We start from the raw sequence: 6,000 nt of genomic DNA on the forward strand, positions 1-6,000 counted from the left end.
TAAATGTCTTAGGTTTCCAGAATATATTTTATTATATTTTTATTCCACATAGGTTTCTCACAATAATCAAATCATTACAGCAAACTCATAACAGTCAAATTCATGCGCAACAGAATGTTATTTGAAATTTCCATTAAATGAAAAATCCAATAAATGCAAGACCACTTGGGTTAGGTTCCTAACTAAACAAGTCAACTTCCAGAAGTGGAACCAACCCAATTGGTCTCGTATTTCATGAGATATAACATTTACAAAACAACCTAACAGCAGGTCTAACAACTCAGCTTTGCACAACGTTTTTGTAAAATCATAAAGGTTAACTTTTACACGTCCAAAAATTGCAAATTTATATTCTTTAGAAACTAGACTCAACCTAATTTACTGTAGTATCAATATTCTCAACCAATTTTCACATTTACCCCCCGATACAGTCAATTGAACATCAACAACACAATCTGTCCAGAAACTGTTTGCAACAAAATTCAACATATTAATCATCTATAGACCATAATCCGTTCATATGACACTCTAGACACCATAACCACTATCCGTGCACATAAATTACACCATACATACATGGTTAGGGTTTTATTTGATCTCAAAATCAAAGACACAACAATTAACATGTAACAATATCAATCCTAGTTATCAAATCATCATCAATACATCATCAACTCAAACAAAAATCATATGAACACAATATATGAAATTTCGGAATCTAGGGTTTGTAATTAACCCATTAAAAATAGAAATTAAGTATAAAGGATGCATAGGATAGTCGTTTATACCTTCCTAGCACCTTAATCTTCAATCAAACTTGAACAATCTTGATTGTATGTGTGTGTATGAGGGCCGATCGCAAGGGAGACAGGGGGGGGGGGGGCTGGCCGTTGATTATGAGGGAGAGAAAGAGAGGATTAGGGTTTATAATAATATTATTTAATAACAATATATTACACTCAAGTCCCTCAACTTTCAAATGTTACCTTTCTAGCTTAAATAATTTAGTTCTTGTTTCTTGTTTAGCATCACACATAATACAATCAAGTAACACATAAGTCTAACACATAATTATCACATAATTATTGTTTTGACGGTTTTCGTTTATTCACTAATCGTTTGCGTCAACTCGTTTGCGTTTCGGTGCAATTCCCGAAAGACTACACATGTAGTAAATGTCAAGCGTCATTTAAACCCTAGTTTAAATGTAATGAGGTGTGCGTTATAGATTCAGTAATCTTTAAGTTTGAATTGACGGAGTTGAGTTAACGGAGTTAACCTGAAATTGACGATTGTCACATTAAACGAGATCAGGAACAGTTGTTTAGTTATGTCGTGGTGAATGATGAGGTAATAAATGGGGCTATTGATCTTTCGGAGAATGAATTTGTGGAGGTGGCCGTGGAGAATAATACCACACCAATTCCTCTAGTTACTGAAAAGCCAATGAATGCATTAGTTGCGGTTGCCGATGAGGATGTTGAGGGAGAGGGTCTAGACCTTTTGGAGTATATAGTTGAATGTGTGGACCGAGTTGGAGACAAAGTACCTTTCAAGAAGAGGAAAGTGGAGGTGAAGGATAGTGGGCAAAGTATTAAGAAATGGGCCCATATTTGTTCTGGTTCTTCTGATGAGTCCACCACAAGAAAAAAATTATGGACACAACACCTCAACTACTGAGCATACATGAGAAACTCGATTGGAAAATGCTCGGTTCGGCCCCGATCAGTATTTGATATTTTGAAGATAAGAAATGGTGTGTGGGCTCGATGTGTGAACTACCGGGCATATGTTGGAAATTCTGAAGGTAAATATGCATTCGCACCGGCCCGCTTTGGTTTATCGGACATGCCGAACATGAAGTAAGAAGTAGAACCCTAGCGTGTCAACTACCGTGCTTTTATAGGAAACTCAGCAGGTAAATGTTCCATGCGACCACCATAACCGCCAAATCAGGTAACGGTTTGGCTGAAGACCTTATCAAAAACTTAGCGCTGATCGGGAGGCAACCCGACCTTTTGTATTGTTTTCTTTATTTTTGGTTTTCTTTTTGCGTGTTACTTTTTGTTTGTGTTTTGTGGTCATAGTGAGCCATAAGTGTGGGGAAGCTCTTGGTTGTTTTGTCAAGATTCGGTGAGGTAGATATTGTTATATCATATTCAAGAAGTGTGGGTCAAGGTTGCAAAAGTACTCATCAGCAGGACCCGTTTGACATAAGAGATTTGAATCTGGTCCATGTGTCTCTCCCTATCTTTTATTTGCTGTTGACTGTTTAATAATTGTGTTATGGGTGGTCAGGTGGCGTGATGAACTTTTGGGTCGTGTGGTTGATGCTAGTGTCTGTGCTTATGTTTGAACACTTTGTGTGTTTCGTTTAATGGTATGCAACTTTATTTAAATATGGAGATGGGTAATTGGTTGTCCCTTGAATTGCAATTGGTATGAATATCCCGGGTTTGCATATGTTTTTGAAAATCTGAGTTACATTGAGGGCAATGTAAATCTCAAGTGTGGGGATGGAGAAATTAAAATTTTTAGCCTTAAGAGTAGCTTGATTGTGCGCAAAAGTCGGAATTGTAAATTGTTAATTGTTAGTATTAATGCCAAGTAGAGGTCTTTGGTCATGGTCAATTTTTAAGCTTCTCGAAAGTCTTCCCATGCAAATGTTTTTCAAAAATAGAAAATTAAAATGAACCGTTTAGATGGGGATAACGAGTCATGGGGACAGGTACACATGTTTATATCGTCAACCCTATTCCTCCGGTACGTGTGTGAGTTGACCCAGATATATATTATACACATATAATATATTATACACACATGTCATTTGAGTGCTTTCATTGATGTTCATGGATCACATGATCGTAGTTGGCAAAATGCAAAAGTGATAGAGACAATTAGGTTATGCCTCGTCTGGATGAGCGTGAGTGTGGGTACTGGGGGGTTGGGGTCTCATACGTTATATATATGAGGATGGTTAATGTGAGGGGTGGGGTCCCTTAGAAAACCTTTCTTGGACTTATTTTTCATTTGGTTAACCCCGACATTATGTTACGAGACGATCCGGCTTACTAGGTTTATTTGTAATTGTATTTGTTTTTGATTTTGTATTTGTATTTGTTCCAGTATTAAGCATTATGTTATTATGCTTAAAAAAAGAGGAAAAAGCCAAAAATATGTCTGTGCATATTCAGTTATGTATTAAGTAGTTCGTTTATGTAAAAAAAAACCGTCAAAGAAAAGCTCAAAAAGAGTCAATGTTCTAGTCAGTATTGGTTGTAAATGAAAGTCAGTGAGTTTGTTTAGTTGTTTAGTCGTTGGAATAAATTAAGACATTGTTTATTTAGTTGTTTTAGAATAAGCATGATCAGATCGTCTGAGCTACTTCAAAAATTCCCTTCCATACCCTTACACTTGGCCCCGTTACAACCCTTTTAAGACCTCTTGATTTGAATTTGTGTCAAAGCATCTTTATGGATGAATATTTGCATATGAGTGATATTGAGAGAAGAGTGATACTAGCACATCTTTTGCTAGTCCAGATATTAAACCGAGAGGAGAGATATTATATTATGAGGGGTATGACCATGTGTGCCTTAACCGGAAACAAAGTACACTCGTTTGGGCGGTTTCAAAAGTTTTAAAATGTATCATTAAAATTTGATGGGTTATCAACCTTGACAGTGTCAGTTCTTGGGAATCCGGTATGACCTTATACCTCACTAGTATTAATACTGATAACTGATGAACCGTCGATCGAGGTGTATGTGTTGCATGAGAGTTTGCTTGAGGGAAAGCAAATTATAAGTGTGGGGATATGATGTGGGGGTATAAATATGTGTATTAAGTGTGTAAAGTCGTGTGTTTTGATTAGTTATATATTGGGAACATGATTACTTTGAGTGCATTTGTGGTTACATGTGTGCGGAGCTTAACGAAGTTTAAAGAAGCTAATTTAGAGCATTCATGATGGAGTGGAAATGAAAGTGATGATCCATGAGAAGATAGAGAATCGAAATACGAAGACGTGACCGCAAACGGGGAGGAAAACGGAGTTGAAACGAAGATTCTATGAAGGAAACAGTGTTTTGGCCTAGCAGACCGTAAAACAGATTGACCAAACCGTAGCTTACGGTCTGATTGTAGCTTACGGTCTGGTCTGACGGAAATTGTGATTTTGGTGATTTTTCTTCCATATTTAAGCCCCAAAAACCCTAATATCGAAATTATTCAATAACCATCAGTTTCTGGACTTCTTGGAGGCGATATTCTACCATCATAACACACTTTAATCATCCAATTGATCCATGAAATCATTCCTCCACACAACTATCAAGAGCATAAACATCAAGATGCAAGGCTAAAGGCTTCATAACCATCTCCGGGTGTAGGGTTGAGTTTCATGATTAGGTTTTGATATTCTAAACTTTAACTTTGGATTTGGATTTGGTTAATCATTCGGTTGATCAATTCTTTGTGTTTGCTTTTGTGCTTAAACGGTTTTTATATACTGATTGCTTAAGCATTTGTCAGTTATTGATTTGTGGTCATCAACAATTAGGATTAAGTTCTTTCGTCATTGACCCGTTTATCATTAACCATATTATTGATTTTGTGTTTCAATAAGTAAAATCGATTATCAATTAGATTTTCATTAAGCTGTGTCAATTGTTTGGATTCAGCTTTGACGATCAACATAGTCAATCGTTAAGTCTTTTGATTTAAATATTTAACAAGAAACAGTCCAAAGAAGTTTATCAACTCCTTAACTTGTTGCAAAACCCGAACCCTGGAGTTTGGTTATTTTCATATTATTGTTTACAAACTACTCTTTTAAACCGCTTGACATCGTTTGTCCACTTAGTTAATCAAATATTAAGTATTGAACTTGATTAGCACTTTCCACTGATTCCTTGTGGATTCGACACCTTACTTGCCCTTGCTAGTAAAGATATTTTATAAACGTTTTTGATTGACCTTTCGACATCGATCACGTGTCTAAAAAGTGTAAGAAGTAATCTGGTGCGTTAGATATGTTGATCTAATGGTGGATATGGAAAGTGTGTTTATTGTGTGGTGTGTTTTATTTTAGTTGGGGTGTGTTTATTGTATGGTGTGTTTTATTAGATCTAATGGTGAAAACACACTTTCTACACTTCTTAGGAAAAATCTAATTCTTATTATAACCTTGCTCTCTCTCTCTCTCTATATATATATATATAGGGGTGGGTTATTGTAAAATAATGGTTTATCGTACATTACGTACGCGACCTTTCAGAGCGTTAGATTACAAAACACGAGGTGGCAGTTTCTTAAATAACCCAAAACTAGTTCATGATCAAATTCATTTACAAAACGATTATGATCCAAATTCTATACTTCTCTCATCAAATTTCTAAATTCTAATAAAAGCTTAATGTATGAAATCTCAAACCTCAAACACTAAAATAAAAAAGAATGATGTCGAAGTTCAGAAAAATCTTCAAATTTATCAAAAATTGATGATTTAATCAATCGATTTGAGGTGTAGAAGGATTTAGATTTATCAAACGATTTGCAGAAATAATACACTCAATTGACGCTGATTAGGATTCAAAATATCACGTTAGAACGTTCTGAACAAAACTGAAGACACTATGTAATTTTTAACGTTCTGGCCAAAACGAACACCTTTAAACGTTCAAGTTTAGAAACTCAGAAAAAATATCCAAGAACTTCATAACATATAGTTATAAAGTTCTGAACAAAAAGTTATAAAGTTCAATCAAAAAGTTTAGAAGTTCAGGTGAAAAGTTTAGAAGTTCTATTCAAAAAAGTTTAGAAGTACAGGGAAAAAGTTTAGAAGTTCAGGAAAAAAGTTTAGAAGTTCTATTCAAAAAGTATAGAAGTTCAGGCAAAAAAATTAGGGGTTGTTTGTTTTTCCTCAAAAGCTCTTCCTGACCACTTTTGTCTGCGCCGCACAGACCACGCGCAGACGTTGTGGTCTGCAGTGTGTTTGTT

The sequence above is a fragment of the Bidens hawaiensis genome, unplaced genomic scaffold, assembly GCF_021521415.1.
Source record: "Bidens hawaiensis isolate Kalapana, Puna unplaced genomic scaffold, B.hawaiensis_p1.1 tig00009917_1, whole genome shotgun sequence".
Classification (NCBI taxonomy): domain Eukaryota; kingdom Viridiplantae; phylum Streptophyta; class Magnoliopsida; order Asterales; family Asteraceae; genus Bidens; species Bidens hawaiensis.